This window comes from Bos mutus, chromosome 2 (assembly GCF_027580195.1).
Source record: "Bos mutus isolate GX-2022 chromosome 2, NWIPB_WYAK_1.1, whole genome shotgun sequence".
NCBI lineage: Eukaryota > Metazoa > Chordata > Mammalia > Artiodactyla > Bovidae > Bos > Bos mutus.
The window spans coordinates 87,352,617-87,376,516 of record NC_091618.1 but is presented as its reverse complement, the minus strand read 5'-3'; positions in this window follow the sequence as shown (position 1 = coordinate 87,376,516).

Here is a 23,900-nt window from a genome sequence, read left to right as displayed (position 1 = left end):
GACCTTTCCAAAATAGGCACGGTGTTAAATTGCACCAGAGATAAGCAGGCAAGATATAAAGTGTGGGACAGCTGTTGTGGCTGATACTGCTCAGTAGACAGGCAGAAATATCGGATCATCTCCTTCGTTAGCACCCATGTAGTAACCATTAAGAGTGAATCACATTCATATTGTTCTTGTTTAAAGCACTTACTGATTCACTCAACAAGTATTTACTGGGTGCTTACAAAGTAGTAGCCTCTGTCCTGGTCACTTGGGTTAGAGTGGTGACAAAGTAGGTGATGTCTCTGATCCTGCATGTCCACTGTCTAGTTTAATCTTTACAATGTTCTCATTTAATAGAACACAAAACTGAGATTGTGACTGTAGCTTTTCAAGTCTGGGAAGTATCTTAGAAAAATTTTTATTCACACTCTGCATTTTACTCATGAAGAGAGAAGTTTAAAGGGTTATCCTTTTTGACAGAAAATAGTGACAGCAAGGATGAAAAACCAGGTCTTCTGCCTTTCAGCGCTGGTCTCTCCCTGGTGCTGTATGCTGCTTAGAAAACGGATATGAATTGGTATGAGGTAGGCAGTCAGTAAAGGTGTGATTCTCAGAGAGTGGCCACAGTCTCTGCCCTAACACAGCAGGAATTTGACTGTGTCAGCTCAAGGTGCTAACTGAAAATCCAAAAGAAGCAGTGGCTTGAAGACCACGCCAAATAGTATTTCTAAGGTTAAAGGGGCAAAGGGAACCACCCTCACCATTAACTGAGAAGGATGAAGCAAATGGTCCCAGAATTCCTGCTTACATTTTACTGGATTATGAAAGCACAGTGAACGTGCTCCAATTTAAACTTGGCCAGACACTGGGGGATTAAGTTTCATGACACAAGGGGTTGGTACTGCAATCCTTGTAAGTTCCTCATGAGAAGATGAAGCTCTTATATGTCATTACATGTAGGGAAGAGATTTAAGAACCATATTCCTGTTATAAACAGTATTAGAAATCAGTATTTTATTTCCCCTTGATTGCAACACTAAATCTAGGAATGTCAAGGGAGAGAATGTACTTCATGGAATGCAGAAAACTTGATTTAAAAAGCCTTAATTGGTGAAAATATATCAAAGCAAGGGAAGCAAATAGCACAAATTTCACATTTCAGTGTTCTTCCTTGATTTGAGTTACTTGAAAAGATATTAGATTGATTGACTGAATGGATGAATGAAAGGGGATTTGGTGAATATCAATCAACAAACATGTATTAAGCATTTACTATGTGCAAAATACAATTAGATAGTAAATAAAAAGATGAATAAATCCTGATCCCTGAGAGATGACAAATGCTATAATACAAGGATGAATATTTTCATGTTCATTAAAGAAGTATGGCATGTTTGGGAGAGCAAAATTATTTCTCACTTTGGGAAATATAATCATAAAACAATGAGCAAACCTTTGTTGTGTCTGAGAATGTTGGGTCCGAAGAACCCAGTTAGACATCTGCTACCAAAATTATGGAATCACATGATTTACCTTTTGGAAACTTAATTTGGTATGGATGGTATGATTTAAAATACCATTTGCAGTATGACCTATAATAATTGCTGTTATTTTTTGAGATGATGTTATATTGGCCCAGATCCTTCTGAAGTTGGTTCTGACATTTATAAAGGAGCAGTTAGCTCTTTTGCAGACAGCAAGCTCACCATCCTTGCATACTTGTATCTAAAATAGTCCTAAAATTCTCTTTATTGCCACTACACTGTTTCCTAAAATGAAGCATGAGATCATGGTAGTATTTAGTTATTGGTTCAGTTTTCTGTCTTCTTAGATCTTTTTAAAGCTCTTATGTCCTTACAGAATGACCTCCTATTTAATGTCTGATCACATGATCAGCTATTTACAAAGTGCTGGTGTTCTAATTTGATTCCTTTTGATAACATAAGAGGACATTTAGTTGTATGGTCTTCGGTAAGGATTATTTACTCTCAGAGTCTTCTGAAACTGTGCAATGGCAGAAAACAGATGAACTAAACAGTAATATTTTATAAGAAATTAAGGTGATCCTTCTGAAAAGGAATTTCATCCAACTATTTCCCTTTATTGATTATATAGTTCTAAATAAAACAGATAAAAAACTCAGCCAGTGAATGTGCCAAGCCATGCTTTGTTAACTTGATTATTAAAATATATTGTAATCTATGTATTACATATATCACATTTTATTTGCATAGGAATATATGCATTTAATTTAAAAAATTGACTTGTACTTACACTATTTGTAGTATTATTTACTAAAATTCTTATCTTACAACCCATGGCTGAAAGTTCCTTTAAGGCAAACTTATTAAATACCAGTCCCCAACTTTATTGAAAATCTATTTTGCATACATAATACATTCCACACTCTTGCAAGATGTAAGTCACTATCCCCTAATAACATTCTTACATAGCACATTACATTTTTTTCCTTTGCAGGAATGAAATATCTCTTTGAGTTGGCATTATCTTGTTTTGTGAAAGTTTGGTAAATTTTAACTTTGACCTTAGACAATTGGTTGTGATCTTATGGAAAGGATATAAAACATTATCCTTATGCAAGTCTCCATGAGTGGCTATTTTTGCTCTTAGTTCTCAAAAGGAACAAGTAAATACTGCAGGACAAGTTATTTTTAAAGGTTTTTAAATAGTGTTTGTTATTTCAAGGCATTAACGAGTAAAATTTCTTAGAAAATACTGGTCAGTTGTGTTTATTGCCTTATGTCAACACGCTTGTCATTTTGAGAAAGTGTCATAATCCTAGAAGAAGATGGTTTGCACTCCTTGGGTCAGATTCTAATCTAAGAAGTGTTCTGTGTATCCCTGCATATCTCTCAAAGGATCTGTGGCCCCCCAACTGTAAACATCTCGCTTCTCATAGCACAGCACATGCATACTGGAAATGCTTCGATTCTTCACAGTGCAAATGCAAACTGGGTACCAATATGGAATAATGGAAGGGTGCTTATCCACTTGTAATTGAATCCCTTTTTATCCTTTCCATCATCTTTACATTGCTGGCATAGTTTGGGTAAGCCAGTTATATTGAAGGGTACAGACTGAGCAGAGACCTGGAATCCAGGTTTGGATTTGCCTACAAGTAGCTACTAAACTTTAACTTAAACTTGCTGAGCTTAAGTGTACTCATTTTGTGAAATGAAAGATTTGTAAACAGGCAGCTCATGGCTTAAATCTAATGTGCACAGGCATTTTGTTTGGGCTACATACTGTTTTAAAAGTCAGGAAACTTCACCTAAGATTTCTAGTATCTCTTAAGAAATAGAAAGATGTGACACCTGGAGCCTGCATTCTCAAACAACAATCTCCTGGGCCCTGTAGCTTTCTTGGTTTGCCATCCAAGCACTTGTCTGAATTTTATTCCCTTGATCTTCTAAAATGGTATGACTCTTTGGCTTTGTTTCAAGAAACATAGTGGGAAAAGTTTAATTCCTCTTAAAAGTCATTTGACAAGTTACTTTTTTTGCTGTCTTACAATGTCTTAGTTTTTCTTTGATGCCACTCTGACCTTACACACTTAAAAGAGACACAGCTCTCTACCTATGTATGGCCTGTCCTCTGCCCCCTCTTTATGGGCAAAAGTCGGGGGAGAAACCTTGGCTTTATTTTTTGTACCTGCATTTAAATTTTTTCCTTCGATGATTTTACCTCCAGATAGATAATGTAAAATAACTTATTGTCATTTCTGTGAAAATTAGAGAAACTGTGACTCTCTACTTATGAAACCCAGAAAGTATGTAGAAAATAGAATAGTGACTCTCACTTTTTGAAGCTGTGCTCCTTCACATTTTTCAGTTACCATACTGTATCTAATCAGATTCTTGCAAAGCAATGCTATGCATACAACGATTCTCCTATAACTCTCTTTGGAGACAGAGGCCAGCTGCTGTGGTGAGGGTTAGCTGCTTCTTATGGCTTGGGATCATCTTTCATTAAAAATCACAGATGGTAGTATATCCTTCTCACCATAAGAACTGATATAAGCTTTGGTCAAGAGAAGGAAGAATGCATGACCATGAAAAACTTCTTCAAATAAAATATCCCTGAATCAATTGACATGTACCTTCAGTTGAATCCTCATCCCTAATTTTTGGTGAGAATCAGTATAGTCAATAAAAATCCAGGTTAGTGAAATAATCTTGTATCTATGTAGAGGGGGTAAGTAGGGGGATGTTCAATGAAATAAATTTATTTCTGGTTGATTTAATAAGAATTGATTTTATATTGAAAAAATCTAAGTAGTAACATTTGAGAGATGGTTTAGAGAAAGACAATGCTGCTGTTGCTGTTTGGTCACAAAGTCGTGTCCAACTCTTTGTGACCCCATGGACTGTAGCCATCAGGCTCTTCTATCCATGGGACTTCCCAGGCAAGAATACTAGAGAGGGTTGCCATTTTCTTCTCGAGAGGATCTTCCTGACCCAGGGATAGAACCCGCATCTTGTGCTGGGCAAGAGGATTCTACCACCGAGCCACCTAGGAGGTCCCAGAGAAAGACAGTATGCATTTACTAAAATAAAACCTTAGTTTCTAATTAGGTTTTTACAACATGACCACTCTTCAACAGCTGTAGAACAAGGCAAATGTTGCTTTCTAGTCAAATGTGATCACTGAAGAACTCTGTTACTGACAGCTAAGGACCATCTAAAGATAAAGCAAAGTTTTGCAAGATGCTTCTCTTTCACCTGCTGATTAAACTGTGAAAAATCTGTGAGCCCAGATGCAAATTTCCCTGTTCCTGTTTTACTGGACAAGCTCCCAGGACTAGATTAGAGCTAATGCAAATTAGAGAATTTCCACCATTTGATTCAGGGAAATAGCTAGCTTGACACACAAACCTCTTGGCAGTGAGGTCCTGCACAAAAATACAGAAATATGAGCTTTGATGTAGTTAAGGAGCATAGGGGGCAATAAGATTCTTTACTATAGAATTATTTCTCTATTTGGGAAGCAGATTAACCAGATTCTCAATTTGTGGTTTGATCCTTTCTTTTTTCCTCCTCATCTCTCGTTTGGTTCTCTTTGCTCAGTGTTGACTATCTGCTGAAAGTGAAACAGAACACCATAGGAGAGACTCTCTTTTCCAGTATGTGCTTCTGCTGTATGCATTTCCCTAAGTCTCTCATTGGGAAATTCATTCCAAAAGAAAGTTCAAAGCATAAGGGGGTGCATTTTGTGAGACATATAGGCAGCAAATAAATGGGGTAAAAAAGACTGGTAAATTGATCTCTGCTTCATATTTGACTACACCTTTAAAAAATTTCCATGGAAAGTGGGTGTAATATTTAAAATATTTTGTTATGAAAGTCTAGACACAATTCTACAAAAGACAAAAATGTCTGGAGGCATTATTTTTGTGGATGTTAATCTCAAGCTCTTTCATATCCAATCATGACTGGGCTCCAGAAATTCCTTAGTAATATAAGGAATTTGGTAAATTTTTATAACAACTTGTTCTCTGGCATCTTTGGAGCCCTCATGATCTGCTGTAGGATCATCATTTGCCAAACTGTTCGGGAAGGATAATAATTAGTCCTGGGCAAACATTTAAAAAGTGAATTAGCAATTAACAAAATAGAGGTGGGGCTAGAGACTATTTTATAAGCTTCATTTATATTTAAGCTTGAAAGGAGTCCTAGGGTCAGATGGACCAACACCTTCATTTTACAGACGAGAAAACTGAAGACCAAAGAACATAAATGCCACAATTTAGGTTACATAACAGCTGTAGAACCAGAATGAATTCTTGATTCCCAGCCCAAGGCTTTGTTATTAGGACCTGCTGCCTTAGATTTTCCTACCAGATCTGTTGGCTTGGGTAGAATTCTAATAATTCTGATAAAAGTTTGTTTTGTGAAGCCTGCATCACATTATGTCCTTTCAGCATCGTAAAAAGGAGCTTAATTTGAATGTCCTTGTAGCATACTGCACCAACAAGTGTACCAGCTTAGCCAGTACAGTACCATCACCAGGCTCCAAGAACACTGTGTAACTTTTCCCACCTGATGCTAGCCCCTATCTGTCATGTTCAGATTTAATTCTGAAAGGCTGCCCAATTTCTCCTGTATGTGACTAATCTTACAGAAAATGCTACTGTTAGTGTATGGTGATTTTCAAGAAATCTCCCCTCCCTAAACCTGCTTCAAATTAATGCACAGAAATAAACTGAGTTATTTTTTTCCAGAAAATATCAGCTTAAATAATAAGAACATAAATGACAAACTAATTGAATATTAAGTTGAGATATCTAAGTTTACATAAAAATAGCTATTTTGCTAAATCATGGAGCCAAAGCCAAGTATGCATATGAGACTTATCCTTGGGGTTTCTTAAGCTGTCTGTTTTGAATACTAGGCATCTTGAAATCATCATTTTGGGTATCCAACTTGTCCCTCTTTTGTTTTTGTTTTCTGAAAAATTTATAAAGCCAGACTGCTCAGTGGGAATGAAATTCTTCCTCCAGAAAGAAAAGAGAAAAATCTGAACATAGAGAAGGCCCATCTTAGAATATCTGTGACTCAAAACTATCTTTGAGTATTATTTCTGGGTTTGAGTAATCTTCATGGGTTATAGGTGCCATAAAAGTCATGGCATGGAAGAAGGAATAGATGGTGATGGAAATAAAGAAAAAGGAAGAGGAGGAGAAAAAGCAATGGAGGGAGTAAAAGGAGAGAATGGAGTGTGGTAGAATATTTCTAGAAATGGTTCCAAGTATATTTGTCCTGTGGTCTCTCACTGTTAGGTTGTTGTTGTTTTTAAAAAACAGCTTTATTGAGTTATAAGTGACCTGTCCTAAAATTCACTTATTGCAAGTATACAACTCAATAATTTTAAGTACGTTGAGTTTATCATTCCAGTGTCACTTGGCTTCCATTGTTTCTGAAAAAAAGTTAGTCATTAAATGCATTGGTGTTCTTTTATTGTCTTCTCTGTTCTTCAGCTTGGAAAATTTCTGTGGATCTATTTTTAAGTATCTCCCAGATTTCACTGCCATATTACACTTTCTGTTGAAACTATCTGGTCAGTTTTTCATGTCAGTAAATGTATTTTTCAATTCTAGAATTTCCATTTAGGTCTTTTAATAATATAATTTGTATCTCTTATTGAGGCAGTCTTTTTGCTGAATCACTGTCATCATATTTTCCTTTAAATCTTTAAATATTATAGTTTCCTTTCATCTTTTGAACATATGTATAATAACCATTTTCAGGTCTTTGTCTGATAAATCCAACATCTGGATTATCTCAGAGACAGTTTCTATTTACTGCTTTTTCCTCTGAGTATGGGTCATAATTTCTTGATTCTTTGCATACTCATAATTATGTTGTTGAATACTGGACACTTTAGACAATCTCTTGTAGCAACTCTAGATTCTGAATTTTTTTCCTTGAAAGATTTGTTGCTTGTGTGTTTAATAACTTGTCTGGAATACATATGTGAAGTCTGTCTCCTTGCAATGCATGGCCCCTGATATCCATATTCTGTTTCTCTTTACTTTTTTTTTTTTCTTTTATTTTTAAGTCTGACTTTGTAGGGATCATTTCTCTGCCTATGTAGCTTAGTGTTCAGCCAATAATTGATCAGAGGCTGTCCTCAAATACAGAGTCAGTGTGGCTTCTATTCACTGCTAATGTGTTTGTAGGTAGGCCAGAAAGTATATTCAAACTTCAGATAAGTTTCAAGTCCACATCAGCTTTTACCTTCTGCTGGGTTCTCTTGTTTTTCCTCTTCATATACCCAGACTCAGCTTCATCAGCCAGGAACATACAGGTGGCTGTGCACATGCATAACCTCTGATCAACCCAGGATAATTGAAGAGTTTATCCCATATATATGTTTCACTTCCCACAACTCTCTATTAAAACTCTGGCTAGTCCACCAGTCCAGTGCTTGCTCCAAACATGCCAGCAACCTCAGGCTAATGGAGTCCTAGTCCTTCTTTGTCACCAGATCTTCTTTTTAACTGTTCTCTTTAGTTCAGTCTCTCAGTTGTGTACGACTTTTTGTGACACCATGGACTGCAGCATGCCAGGCTTCCCTTTCTAGCACCAACTCCTGGAGCTTACTCAAACTCATGTTCATTGAGTTGGTGATGCCATTCAACCATCTCATCCTCTGTCGTCCCCTTCTCCTCCTGCCTTCAATCTTTCCCAGCTTCAATGTCTTTTCAAATGAGTCAGCTCTTCACATCAGGTGGCCAAAGTATTGGAGTTTCAGCTTCAACATCAATCCTTCCATTGAATATTCAGGACTGATTTCCTTTAGGATGGACTGGTTGGATCTCCTTGCAGTCCAAGGAACTCTCAAGAGTCTTCTCCAACACCACAGTTCAAAAGTATCAATTCTTTGGCACTCAGCTTTCTTTATAGTCCAACTCTCACATCCATACATGACTACTGGAAAAACCGTAACCTTGACTAGATGGACCTTAATTGGCAAAGTAATGTCTCTCCTTTTTAATATGCTGTCTGGGTTTGTCATAGCTTTTCTTCCAAGGAGCAAGCATCTTCTAGTTTCATGGCTGCAGTCACCATCTGCAATGATTTTGGAGCCCCCCAAAATAAAGTCTGTCACTGTTTCTACTGTTTCCCTATCTATTTGCCATGAAGTGATGGGATGGGACCAGATGCCATGATCTTAGTTTTCCGAATGTTGAATTTCAAGCCAACTTTTTCACTCTCCTCTTTCACTTTCATCAAGAGGCTCTTTAGTTCTTCTTCGCTTTCTGCCATGAGGGTGGTGTCATCTGCATATCTGAGGTTATTGATATTCTCCTGGCAATCTTGATTCCAGCTTGTGCTTCATCCAGCCCAGCATTTCTCATGATGTACTCTGCATATAAGTTAAATAAAGCAGGGTAACAATATACAGCCTTGACATACTCCTTTTCTGATTTGGAACCAGTCTGTTGTTCCATGTCCAGTTCTAACTGTTTCTTCTTGAACTGCATACAGGTTTCTCACGAGGCAGGTCAGGTGGTCTGGGATTCCCATCTCTTTAAGAATTTTCCACAGCTTGTTTTGATCCACACAGTCAAAGGCTTAGGCGTAGTCAAACTGACAGTACTCCAAAGTAAGTGAGTCCTCTCCAGCAGCAGCAACAGCAACAGTGCTTATTGTTTTCACAGCCTGTCCCACTCTGGCTGAACTACTGAGGGAGGGGTGGTTGCAACCCCAGGCAAAATGCCACAGGTTTATGCTGTTCTTACCCCAAGTTTAGTCATTTTCATGAATAAATACATCTCAGTTTGTTATATGTTTTTGGTTAAATTCCAGAATGTTTAGATAAATGTTTTAGATTTTTAGTCCAGCTTTAAAGCTGCTTTTGGGAGACAGGATTTTTTGATTTCCTTATGCTGTCATAGTGGAAGTTGGAAGTCTCCTACACTTAGTTTTCATGACAAGATCTTCATTGAAGATGTGTCCATATCTTTTGCATGTGGATGTATTAATAAAAGGTCAGCCCCTGTTCCAAAAGTCATGCACTATATTTGCCATTACATCCCCCCAAAAGAAATACTCCATCCATCATCCATACATCAAGAAGCAAACGGGCTTAAGCTCTCTATCCGTAGTTCTTTCTCTATTTCCTTGTGAATGAATTTTCAGTGTTCTCATTTCTGATTGCTGATAACCAGGGTGCAGAGGATTATTTTTCCCCTTGGCAACAATAGCTGCCATTTAGTTTTCAGGCTTGGAGATTTGACAACGGAAGGGCATTATTTTTCTGCCTTTTTGGAAACAAATATTTAAAAAGAAGTAAGAATGTTTACTATTTAGTGAGTGTTTACTATGATGCCAAGAACTTTGTTAAGTTTTTACATTTTTATGTGTTATTATCTCCATTATGAGGCTTGGGAAAAGTAACTTACCCAAGGTCACTCAACCAGTAAGTTGTGAAGAAAGGATTCAAATCCAGGTCAGTTGGATGCCCAATTCCATGTTGTTAGTGACCATTCTAGACGCCTTTGGGATACTACTACTCCCAGGCATCAAGCAGGCAAACTTGATCCATTCTTGTTTTGAGAGACTGGTCTCAAATAAGGTGCCATTGCCAATGATCTGCCATGGAGATTCTCTTCTCTCTCAACTGAAAACTTCCTTCTTCAGCCTTTCTTTACTGGCTTATTAAGTTTAGTAGTACTCCGGATAATAAAGGAAGGGATTTAGGGAAAGATGTGTTGGGTCCCCTGGGAAGAGGCACCTAAAATGGAGATTAGTATACTAGAGATTTATTAGGAAATGCTCAAGGAAACGGAAGGAAGTAGAATTGGGCAGAGGAACAAAATTGAGCCATGATGAAATTTCAAGTGTCCTTAGACAGCCCTAAAGGGAGTTCAGATATGATAACTTGTTCAGAGTTGTAGAGTAGAGGCTTTTCGACCACCAAAGATCTGTCACTGGATATAGGCCACCCTGGGGTAGGGGTGTGATTTTAGGTAAGGCAGTGCTCTTTAGACTGACACCTCTTATCCAGCAGCACCTGCCACAAGCAGGGGAAAATAAGTCCTCTGGTCCTTAAGGGCGATCTGGGCATTCAGCACAACTGTTTATATACACACTTTTTCTTTCTGGAATTCTTTTCTTCCTTTAATTTGGCAAAATTGTTTGGAGAAAGTATTTTTTAAAATTGAAGTATAATTGACATATAACATTATACTGGTTTTAGATGTATAATATAATGATATATATATATATATATATATATATATATATATACTATAATTCTTTATTCTTTCATTTATTTAAGCAAAATAAAATTTTTCAGTATGAATTTTTCTGCCAGGCTCTGTGTGAGAGGTTGGGGAAATGACAATGAAAAATATGTATATGTACCAAGTTACTGTTCTTGTAATGTTTATAGTCTAAGGGAGGATATTTGTATTTAATCTCCTTCCTTAAAGTCTCTTGGTTAATCAGAAACTGGTTCTAGGTCAGTAACTCAATATAGCCTAATTTAAGCCAATTTTAATCTCTCATCCAAGCCTTATGCACTTGGCTATTGTTTTCTAAATCCTTTTAAATTAGTGGATAGCTTTCTTGGGTTGAATTATACTAGACTATGTTTAGAAATTTTTACCATTTATAAATTTACAATTATCAGCTTAATGGACTGTTAGCTGAGGGAAAGAAACATCTGTATAAAAAACAAAGCATTAAAAATTAATTACAATATTTGACAGAAAGTGGAGATATCAGCAGTTGAATTTGTTGCTCAAGATTATTCTAGCTTCTTAGTGTTATCCTATTATCCTTAAAGAAGAAATAGTGTATTTTAATTGTAATTACTTTTGATAATTTTTTTACCCTAGGAATAAATTATTAATTAGAGTGTGCATTATAAATTACTTTTTTATTAGGTGATTTCTGTCTGCCAATAGTTTCTAGTTTTTTTTTTTTTAATTAAACTATATCTCCTGGATTTATTATTAATAGCTTTGGGCTCTATTAAGAGGGAGGCTAATCTGATTTCCACCTTATGACTCCACATACAACTAGAAAAATGATTTTGCCTAACTGAGATAACTAGTAAACTATGTGTGGCCAATATAAATGGCTCTGGGTGAGGAACCACTTCTAAATCAATGTTTCATTTTCACGTTTTTTCACAATATTTCACTATAGATTTTAAATTAATTTGCCTCACCATTATATGCATGCCAGGATGAAAAGACCCAGGCCTTTAAAACACTGGTCCAGGCATGGAAAGAAATCAGGAAGAGGACAAGAAAACTCAATATACAATCAACACCAAGTGATAAAACAAACAAATTAATGGATCACTGATAATTTTCCTGTTTTTGTATGAATGGGGTACCTTGGATAAAACTGAGTCCTAAGACTTTTTTTCCTTTGGACATTTCATAGGTATAAATGGGAAAGAAAAAACAACCAATAAAGACCTTTAACAACAAAACTATTAAAATAGCAACACTCAAAAGTGTAAATCAATTCTTTAGTTTACCTTTTGAGCAATCAATCTATTTGTTTTGAAAACATCCTTTTAAAAGAATAGGGTCTTGAGACTTCCCTGAAGGTCCAGAGGTTAAGACTCCATGTTCCCAATGCAGGGAGCCCAGGTTCATCCCTGGTCAGGGAATGAGATCCTGTACATCACAACTAAAGATCCCATGTGCTGCAATGAAGACATGGTGCAGCCAAATAAATAAATTAAAACAAAACAAAACAGGGTCTTGGGGGAATATGTATCTCATATATTACATAACACCCCAGGAAGGCCTAGGACAGCAAGCACCTCATAAACAAACCCTTTAATATTTCTATACTAAATAGACAAATAAAGATCACATGTAGTCAGTTGCAGTCAATTCAGGTTGGGTTTGCAACATAATTAATCAGCTGTCAGCTTAGGAAAAAACATTGATTTTTAGAAGTCTTTGGATTCCATAATTGTGGGTAAGAGACTGTGCATCTTTATTAATATGTATATTCCTGTCCCTGGAAACCTGAAGAGTCATTTATTCCCTGGAAAATATTCAGAGACCCTCATCTTGAAAAACTGAACTAACCCTTGGAGGAAAGTTAAGGTTTTGGTGATGATGCCTGTATTCATTGTTTGGGGATGGTGGGGATACAGGTTTAGTGCCACAAAAGAGAAAGACCAAGATAAACAGAAAAAAATTAAACCTGAAACCAAGATTATTTAGGAAACAGGAAAAAACTTTAAAAGAAAAACATTCAGAGAGTCAAGAAAATATTCCATGAAATAAGAACAATCAGAAAAGTGAGCACTCTTAAAGAATAAAACTATTCTTACCTACATAAAGGAAATTTGGTGCAAAATCTGGAAAATCAAGTAGAGTAAATCTCCTGGAATATAAAACAATAATAAGAAGAAATAGAAATTCAAAATGCAATGAGATAAGAGACCAAACCAGGAGGTCCAACATCTTATGAAAAGGACAGAAAATGAAGGGGAGGAAATACTCAAAGCAGTGAGAGAAGATAGTTTGCCAAGTTGAAATGTGGATTTTCAGCTTGACAGAGGCTACTCAGTGCATGAAAAATGTCCAAGTTCTGAGGACTGAGGAGTACAAAGAAGACGACCAGGGCCTGGCATGTGTTCTTGGATAGCACGGTGTAGGGGGCAGACAGACCTGCCACATTTGGTGGGCTGTTCTTAATCCTATTTGAAGAGTCATCTGTGATTTATTTTGTGAACAAAGAGTGTTCTCTGTATCATCTGACCAAATGGTGTGTTGGTGGTAAGGTGCAGAGAGAGAGAGAGAGCAGCAGTCTTTTTCTACCAGAAAAGACAAAATGTTAGAATCAGATTATGCCAGCATTTATTAAGGCACTTTAAAAAGAGCTTTGAGGGCCTTTATGAATGTTATAATACAGAGAAAAAAAGCAGGTTATTACTGCATGGTCTCATTCACTTGTATAGGCATGTAAGTTTGGAAAGTAATCCTGAAGGAGATATCCCATCCCAGAGATGGTGGGATGATGGGTGTGATTCTTATTTTCTTTATAATTCCCTATATCTTGCAAAGTAAGTATGCATCTTTTTATTAAAAATAATAATTAAATTTCTTCTTTTTTTTCCAGGAAGGGAAGATTTTTATATTTAAGATGCAAATACTCCTGGGAGGAGACCTGGTGAAAACCTAGGGATAGTAGCTTATGAAGGTCGGAGATGAAGGAGGAGCCCTTCATAAGCACTGAGAAAGCCCATGGAGGGGGGAACTACCCAATGAGGAGGTTATAAAACCCCAAAGGTCAAGCTAAAGATAGGCTTCATTTACTTCCTGCTTCCCTCAAAACTCTTAGCAAATGTCCTGAGATACAGAATTTTTTTATGTTGACATCACACTGCCTGAGGACTGATGTTCTCCAAGATTCTCTACCAAGGGGCAGAGGAGAGCAGAACTAGAATCCAGAAAGACTCTGGCCAGGGCTCAGCTGAGAGTGAAGGGAAGGAGCTGAGGGCTTACAGTGAGGTGAGTGGGGCTGGGCTCACATAGTCATTCTGCGAGTGCAGAGATCTTTCTGGATTATTTAAAAATAGATACAAATTGCTTTACTGACTGTGCTAGTATCCTTGAAGAAGGTTTCTGTGACTACTGTCCCTACTGCCATCATGAAGATACATTTATTCTCAATTGATCTGTGTGGAGTGCTATTTTGGGCACTTTAAAAAAGCAGGTTAATAGAAATAATTTGTATTTTTTCTAAGAGCTTGCATATTATGAGTGAGAACAATTTAAAAGCTTACTTTATGCAAACAGAAATTATAAAAGGTAGCTCCTCACAATGATGCCCTGGAAGGCCATATGATGATCCAATTGGCTAAAAAACACCCTTTAGTGAAGTTCAGGACTAATTTGGGCCTGAGAAGGGGAAAAAGCCTTGACTTTCAGGATAGCCTAGACTTTAATAATATTCAGTACTAAATGCATCTGGATTAATTTGATAATCTATCTCAAATAGTAATGATGGAGAATTGCTACAGAATTTTCTGCCCAGGTTAAGATTAAAAACAAATGATTCAAACTCTAAAAGTTACTTTACCCTGCAAAAATACTATTGTAGAATTTTATTTTTTTTCAACACAAAAAGTAACAAAATCAGGGGAAGGCAGAAAAGGAACAGAAAAGTCAATTTAAGAGATAATGTATTGCATTTAAAGAACCTGAATGCTATTACTTTTCATCACTTAACTTTTCAAAGAACACTTTCAGCTTCCTTATTTGCATGTTTCATTGTTTTCCAGCCTTTGCACTGTATGCTTAAAATGCAAATGGAATAATATAAGAATAATGAGAAGTAATACTTGAAAAGGTTCTGAGAAAATGTTGAAAAAAGGATCTGGTTTCCATCTGATTGAAAGGAGATAAGACTTGGGAGAACATGCAGGTTAGATATAATTTTATCTTAAGCTCTAACTAGAAGCACCATTGCTATCCTTCTTTCTCCTTTGCGCTGTGGAAAATTAGTGATTATTTCTCTATTTTGACTCCCTTACTCTTTAATCATTTCTCCTTCACATTAGGTGCTTATCAATCCGTTAATCGCAGTCCAATTAACGTTTATTTGAGCTAGTCATTGTCACATTTGGAATACAGAAAGCAGGATTTAGGGAAGCACGCGTCAGTCTCCTGCTCCAAAGCCTTAATATTTGGCTCTCCACTGAATGGGCTTAAAAATCAGACATCTTAGGTTCCAATCCCAGCTCTGCCATTTCTAAAACATGTTACTTACCTTCTTTGAGCCTCTGTCTCCTCATCTGTAAAATGGAATAATGACATCTGTGATTGAAACAATACAAAAAAGTGCACATAGAAATACCTAGGCTGCTCTCTCTGTCCTCTGGCTTATGATCTAATAAAGGTGTAAGGTGACCATCCGTCACAGTTTGCCTGATACTGATGGGTTTCCTGGGACACAGTTCTTTCAGTTTTAAAATGGTGATGGTGCTGGGCAAATCCAGATAAACTGGTTATCCTAGAGACATAAGCACATTTTTCCATTAGTCAAAATCCCAAATGGAATGAACCAAATATGCTAGAAGAACAAAGTTATTTAGAGGTACAGGGCAAGGCATGGCAAGTTCCTTCACAAAAAAGAAGAAAAGAGGATTTCATCTAGCAGGAACTGAAGAAACAAAGGCATAACAGCCTGCTTGTGGAAGCCTTAGGCAGTTTAGTGTGGGAGGCCTTAAAGGCATATGAGAGGATAGAATGAGGTAAAGGTTCAAGCAAGTGTTGTGTGGCCAGACCTTGTGTGTTATGCTCAGGACCGTGGATCCATTCACAGGTGATGGAGAGGTGGCTATCAAGGGAGATGACCATAGTTTAAATCTGTTTGACTCCACTTTTCTAACAATGAGCTCGTCTAGCCACTTCATAGAGATTAAAAGTGAACAAATTATTTTTAAGCTTTTATTCTGTTAGTGAGTAATCATATAATATTCCTTTTGTGTCAAAATATTTAAGATGGTTCTCCTTTTGTGACAGCGGATGAAAGGTGCAAAGTCATTTTTGCTACCTTCCAGATCAAACTTGGGGGCATCTTTGACTCTCCTCTTTTCATTATCTTCCTTATCCAATCAATGACACAATATATTGGCTATTCACAGCCACATTTTCTTTCTCTCCATTTCCTGGCTCAGGTTTCTAGTCATGTTTCTCTAGATTCAAGAAATAATTGTATATGGTCCATTCTTACAGAATCTCTCCAGATGTAAATATTCATCCTGAATATTGTATCCAATTAACCTTGTTAAACAGCATTTTTGTCATGTCATTTTCCTATTCAAGAATCTATCAGGATTCCTATTAACACTTGGATCTAGGCCACTCTTGTCGACTTACCTTTAAAATTTTTCCATCAATGGGCCCTTCCCTATAACTGATTTCTCATAAATCATTTGTACTATTCAGATCTACCTTATTTGTCTTTTTGCTTTGTTTAAAAAATTTTTAATTGTGGTAAAATACACAACAAAATTTACCACCTTAAGCATTTCTAAGTGTTCAATTCAGTAATGTTAAATATAGTCACATTGTGCAACCACATATCTCCAGAAACTTTTCAACTCTTTTTGCCTTTAACACTAGGCCTTACTCTTACAAATCCAGCACTTCCAACTGTTTCAAGCCACTCACCACACAATTTCTCTTCCTTTTCTCTTCCTATTTAAATTCAACCAAACTCCAAGAAGAGAAATCCTATGTAAAGTATAAAGTCTATGAAAGAGTAGATGCTCAATAAATGGTTCAAATGCTATTACTGTAGTATTTTGTATTGTCCTCCATATATAGCTTGAATGTGGAGAATACTTTGTCATTCACAGTTCTCAGGCATACAGGTCCCCTCATCTGATCCTTACCACAGCCTTGTAAGCAGATGAAGTAGATGCTTTTATGTAGCTTTTAGATGAAAACCTGAGAAAGACTGAGGTACTTGCCCAAGATGATGCAGTTAGTAAGTGACAGAGCTGGTAGCAGAATCCAAGTAGTCTGGCTCCTAACTGAGCTCTTTCCACTATTTCTAGCTGCCTTGTTTCTCTGAAGGATATCTTGTGTCTCTAATAAGAAAGCTCTCTAAGAGAAGGAGCTATTAGAATTCTTTTCAGCTTCCCTTGCATGAAGCTGAATCTTGGGCACAAAGATTCTATTTCTTAGGTATTTGTGATTATAAGTCCCTATACTATTATCTATGGTTTAAGTATTTTATATCATTTTTTTATATATTAAATGCACTTTTTTACAAAACTCAGTGGAGAAGACTTTGAGTTCTCACTTAACTCACCCCAGTACATGGGAAAACTTGCCCCCACCCCACCCCCACACTTAGGAGAAGTCATGTGACAAGCTCTGGCCAACAGGTCGTCAGTGGTGCCAGTCTCTCCTGCCACAGCTGTCATGGAGGGGGACATGTGTTGAGATGGTGGATCCTTAGGACTTAGTATCAGGGATTGCTACCCTGCTTCTTGGAGAACAGGTACTCTGAAGAGTGACCCAGGTCTGCTCTGGACTATGTATGAGGTAATCAACTTATGTCATGTTAAAGCTAAAAGTTTTAGTTTAGATCTTTTTTAACCACAGCATAATTTAGTCCATCATGACAATGCAAAATGCAAATGTTCAATGACAAGCATGTTAGCATCTTAAACTCTCAGAATTGCCCTAAGAATATAAGGAATTGTTCTTAATTTACAGTTGGAACAAACAAGGGCCCAGAGAGGTTTAAAGAATGACCTTGAGCCATTCATCAAATCAGTCCCTTAACACAAGCTGCTGATCGTTTCCCATATACTTAAGGACTAGCATAAGAAATGTAAATCAGGTGCAGAAAAACGCGGACTAATACTTCAGCCTCTCTGCTTCTCCATTAATGTCCTCCAGTTTTATTACTTCACCCTAACTCACAGCCATCTTGCCTTTTTTTTTTTTTTTTTTTCGTTTTCTCCTTAACTGTCACTGAAGCCTTTACCGGGGCAAGTTACATTATTATCAGCTTGTTGTCAGAGTAATAACACCAGCCTGCACAAAGATCCAGTTGAAGGACTGGAATGGGTACAAAAGATAGTTCTGCTGGCAATGTGTGGACTTCTCAATCATGCATGCCCTATGCAAGGAAGAGATGCGGATTAAACTTGCTGTCTTTCTAATGAAGAGCATGCCTCAGTGAGAGAGGACAGAGATTGCATAATCTCATAGTGAGTTTCAGTCCAGAACAGTAATTATGGCTTTTCTGTTGCTTCTATTAAATCCTTTCCTAATCAAATCAATTTTTATTAGTAACTCCAAATAAAGTCCAGTGACCTGAGTTTGAACATTCTTTGGCATTGCCTTTCTTTGGGATTGGAATGAAAACTGACCTTTTTCAGTCCTGTGGCCACTGCTGAGTTTTCCAAATTTGCTGGCATAACAAGTTCAGCACTTTCACAGCATCATCTTTCAGGATTTGAAATAGCTCCACTGGAATTCCATTACCTCCACTTGCTTTGTTCGTAGTGATGCTTCCTGAGGCCCACTTGACTTCACATTCCAGGACGTCTGGCTCTAGGTGAGTGCTCACACCATTGTGATTATCGGGGTTGTGAAGATCTTTTTTGTATAGTTCTTCTGTGTATTCCTGGCACCTCTCCTTAATATCTTCTGCTTCTGTTAGGTCCGTACCATTTCTCCCCCTTATTGAGCACATCTTTGCATGAAATGTTCCCTTGGTATCTCTAATTTTCCTGAAGAGATCTCTAGTCTTTTCCATTCTATTGTTTTCCTCTATTTCTTTGCACTGATCACTGAGGAAGGCTTTCTTATCTCTCCTTGCTATTCTCTGGAACTCTCCATTCAAATGGATATATCTTTCCTTTTCTCTTTTGTTTTTTGCTTCTCTTCTTTTCACAGCTATTTGTAAGGCCTCCTCAGACAGCCATTTTTCTTTTTTGCATTTCTTTTTCTTGTGGATGGTCTTGCTCCCTGTCTCCTGTATAATGTCATGAACCTCATTCCATAGTTCATCAGGCATTGTATCTATCAGATTTAGTCCCTTAAATCTATTTCTCACTTCTACTGTATAATCATAAAGGATTTTATTTAGGTCATACCTGAATGGTCTAGTGGTTTTCCCTACTTTCTTCAATTTAAGTCTGAATTTGGCAATAAGGAGTTCATTATCTGAGCCACAGTCAACTCCTGGTCTTGTTTTTGCTAACTGTATAGAGCTTCTCCATCTTTGGCTACAAAGAATATAATCAATCTGATTTTGGTGTTGACCATCTGGTGATGTCCATGTGTAGAGTCTTCTCTTGTGTTGTTGGAAGAGGGTATTTGCTATGACTAGTGCATTCTCTTGGCAGAACTCTATTAGCCTTTGCTCTGCTTCATTTCATATTCCAAGGCCAAATTTGCCTGCTACTCCAGGTGTTTCTTGACTTCCTACTTTTGCATTCCAGTCCCCTATAATGAAAAGGATATGTTTTTTGGGTGTTAATTCTAGAAGGTCTTGTAGGTCTTCATAGAACCATTCAATTTCAGCTTCTTCAGCATTCCTGGTCGGGGCATAGACTTGGATTACTGTGATATTGAATGGTTTGCTTTGGAAACAAGCAGAGATCATTCTGTCGTTTTTGAGATTGCACCCAAGTACTGCATTTCAGACTCTTTTGTTGACTATAATGGCTACTCCATTTCTTCTAAGGGATTCTTGCCTGCAGTAGTAGTTATAATGGTCATCTGAATTAAATTCACCCATTCCAATCCATTTTAGTTCACTGATTCCTAAAATGTCGACGTTCACTCTTGCTATCTCCTGTTTGACCACTTCCAATTTGCCTTGATTCATGGACCTAACATTCCAGGTTCCTATGCAATATTGCTCTTTACAGCATCGGATCTTGCTTTCATCACCAGTCACATCCACAACTGGGTGTTGTTTTTGCTTTGGCTCCATCCCTTCATTCTTTCTGGAGTTATTTCTCCACTGATCTCCAGTAGCATATTGGGCCCCTACTGACCTGGGGAGTTCATTTTACAGTGTCCTATCTTTTTGCCTTTTCATACTGTTCATGGGGTTCTCAAGGCAGGAATACTGAAGTGGTTTGCCATTCCCTTCTCCAGTGGACCACATTTTGTTAGAACTCTCCACCATGACCCATCTGTCTTGGGTGGCCCTCCACCTGACCTTCCTCTTGAGAAACCTATGCAGGTCAGGAAGCAACAGTTAGAACTGGACATGGAACAACAGACTGGTTCCAAATCAGGAAAGGAGTATGTCAAGGTTGTGTATTGTCAACCTGCTTATTTAACTTCTATGCAGAGTACATCATGAGAGATACTGGGATGGATGAAGCACAATCTGGAATCAAGATTTCTGGGAGAAATATCAATAACCTCAGATACGCAGATGACACCAGCCTTATGGAAGAAAGTGGAGAAGAACTAAAAAGCCTCTTGATGAAAGTGAAAGAGGAGAGTGAAAAAGTTGGCTTAAAGCTCAACATTCAGAAAACTAAGATCATGGCATCTGGTCCCATCACTTCATGGGAAATAGATGGAGAAATAGTGGAAACAATGAGAGACTTTATTTTTGGGGCTCCAAAATCACTGCAGATGGTAATTGCAGCCATGAAATAAAAAGATGCTTACTCCTTGGAAGGAAAGTTATGACCAACCTAGACAGCATATTAAAAAGCAGAGACATTACTTTGCCAACAAAGGTCTGTCTAGTCAAAGCTATGGTTTTTCCAGTGGTCATATATGGATGTGAGAGTTAGCCTATAAAGAAAGCTAAGCGCTGAAGAATTGATGCTTTTGAACTGTGGTGTTGGAGAAGACTCTTGAGAGTCCCTTGGACTACAAGGAGATCCAACCAGTCCATCCTAAAAGAAATCAGTCAAATACTTTGGCCACCTGATGAGAAGATGGAGATCCAACCAGTCCATCCTAAAGGAAATCAGCCAAATACTTTGGCCACCTAATAAGAAGAGCTGACCGTTTGAAAAGACTTGATGCTGGGAAAGATTGAGGGCAGGAGGAGAAGGGGACGACAGAGGATGAAATGGTTGGATGGCATCACCGAATCAATGGACATGAGTTTGAGTAAACTCTGAGAGTTGGTGATGGACAGAGAGGCCTGGTGTGCTGTAGTCCATGGGGTCACAAAGAGTCGGACACGACTGAGTGAGTGAACTGAACTGAACCTGAGTTCAGGGTTTCCTTTTCATCTTCTTCCCAATTTTGGTTGAAATTTAGACTTCCATGTAACCATATCTCCATAAATTTTAAAATACATATATAATATTTATTTTATTTATATATAAAGTGCATAAAGTTTTCCATATATTTGTAAATATATATAAATATATATATTATATATGTAAATATACATACATACAATATATATGTAAAAATACATATAATAAGTATGTAAAACTTTATGCCCTCACAGTACACATTGTGATTTTTAAAAATTTCTTTCTTTCTTCTTTCTTTTTTTGAGTTGAGGCTGGTTTTTTGAGAAGCCAAGTCATGGTTATTGAAACACTGAGATTTGGAGCTAGACTAGTTTCTCTATATAAACTAGCATGGCTTACTGGGAAGTTACTGATGTTTCTTCGCAGCATTATAAAGTTGAACAGATTATTTAATTCATATTTAACTTCACAATTTATAACTATTAGGAAAAAGCTTAGAGGGAGACAGAAAAGATGTTCCTTGAGGGAATTTTAATTGCTGAAATAAAAGATACCAATAGATTCACAAAAAGTTTCATAAAACAAATGGAAAAAAATGTTATACTGAAGATACAGATAATTTGGGAAGCTGCAGCCATCTGGTTATGGTCAAAATAGCTGCTTCTGATGTCCTTAGATGGTACAAATTACTGGCAGACCTCAAAAACCAAAACAGGAATCCATTTTGAGATCAAATTCCTTTTGCCTTTAAGACATGTTTACAGAGAAATCAAGATTAGAGGAACAGAGGACGAACTCAGTGTGGAGAGGACATAACACCAAAGAGTTACTTAATTTGGCCAGTGATGAACATAAGCTGAATTTGGGTGAGAAGGCAGGTGGATGTCCAGCTTCAGGTCATTCATTTGACTTTTTCATTTTACTGTAGCAATAAGCACCCTCAACTTCTCACCTCTGAGCTGGTCGGTGATCTCATAACAGATGTTTTATCAGTGGCAACCAAGAGGCTCCTTCAAGTCAAAGAGTGGACACCAACCACGGAGGACACCAACAGGTTACTAGTAGACACAAAGTACTCACTCCTTTGGGGGCTCCACAAATAACGTGGCGGTAGCACTTTGCAGGGGTTGGGCAAGGAGGCTAAGAATTTCATCTGTCGAGAGTACTATTATGATTTGAGCATTAAAAGTTAATATACTCTGAATTTATAATTCACAGGTCAGTGAAACCATAACATACTGGTCACATTACTGAGCTGCTTCAAGAAGCCTATGAAGGGGTGTCCCTGACCCATCCTCCCCTTCAGTCACTGCATAACTAACTACTTAACACCCTCAGCTCTGTTTCCAGCCCTTTATTGCCTGTTTGAGCGTGGCGCTTTCTTTCTCTTGTTTTCAAGCTTAGTGCTTCTTTCTTGCCCCTTGTATTCTGTTTTCCTCCTAATCTCCCTCCTCAATTTCTAGAACTGGCTTCTGCCCTGAACCCTATTCTGATTTCCTGTTCCAGCAATCTGTGAAGTCAGAAACTAGGGAATTAAATAACTTGCTCACAATACTTGTTCTTCAACAGTGGGGAGGGGAGGGTGGAGAAGGGGGCGGTGGTGTTCTTGTATGTGAACTAATAATTTGCATACTTCAAAAGATAATTTATACATGCTGTTTATGCAGATTAAAAAAAATCATCTTAAAATGTTTTTTGGAAACCACTTAAAAATACTTCAGAGTAATTGCATGGAATATTGAAGAAAACAGCGTTTACCTTACACTAGTTTTATGCACATTGTTTTCTAGTTGGTCCTCACATTGTTCAAAAAAACTAAAAATTCTTTTTATGCTTTCAATTGAGATGGGAATTGATGCACAGTTTGTTTAAAGAAAGTTAAGTAACCTTACTCAGGCAATTACGATATGGCATACCAGAAATTCACTTGTGAGTTTCCGGGGGACCACTTCAAAGAGATAGGTATTCGTTCTCTAGATAGGCTGAGATGGAGGCATCATTAGAAACTGTTGGCCCGTGAATCTGAAAAGCTACTTTGCATGTGTCAAGGCTCCCTGGACAGAGAAAACCAACAGGTGTTTCAAAATGAGTCTTAAGTGAAAAGTCTCAAGGGCAGATGTTCTGATTTACAGATGTTAATTTGCAGTCAAGCTACTCCTTGGAGCTTTGCTGTTAAGTAAATAACAATAGGGACTTAGCTGTTGGTGGTTAATGCCTCCACTGAGTCACACCTAGGAGGTCAGTCAAACCCAAAATGATTCTAAAAGAGTTGGAGCTGATTTTTGCCTTAAAAAAATGTGTCTGTATTAGTTAGGGTAGACTGACTGCCAGAAGAATAGACTCCAAAATATATTATGGATAATACACAATGAAGTTTATTTCTTGCTCACAGGATGATCCTGGGCAAGTGAACAGGGCAGAGGGTGACTCTCTTTCATGAAGTCACTTAAGGGCTGAGGTGTAGGGAGTCTGAGCCATCTTTACCCTTTGGCTCTAGGTACACAGCTGGTAGGGAAAGGGGCAGAGAGGAGTAAGCATGGAAGACTCTTATGGGCCTGGAAGTGGCACCCATCGCTTCTGCCCATCTCCCCCTGGCTAAATGGTCACCTCTAACTGCAGAAAAGAATGGTGAACACAGGCTACCTGTGCTTCCAGGAAGAAGTTTAAAACACAGATTTTAATGAGCAGCTGGCAAT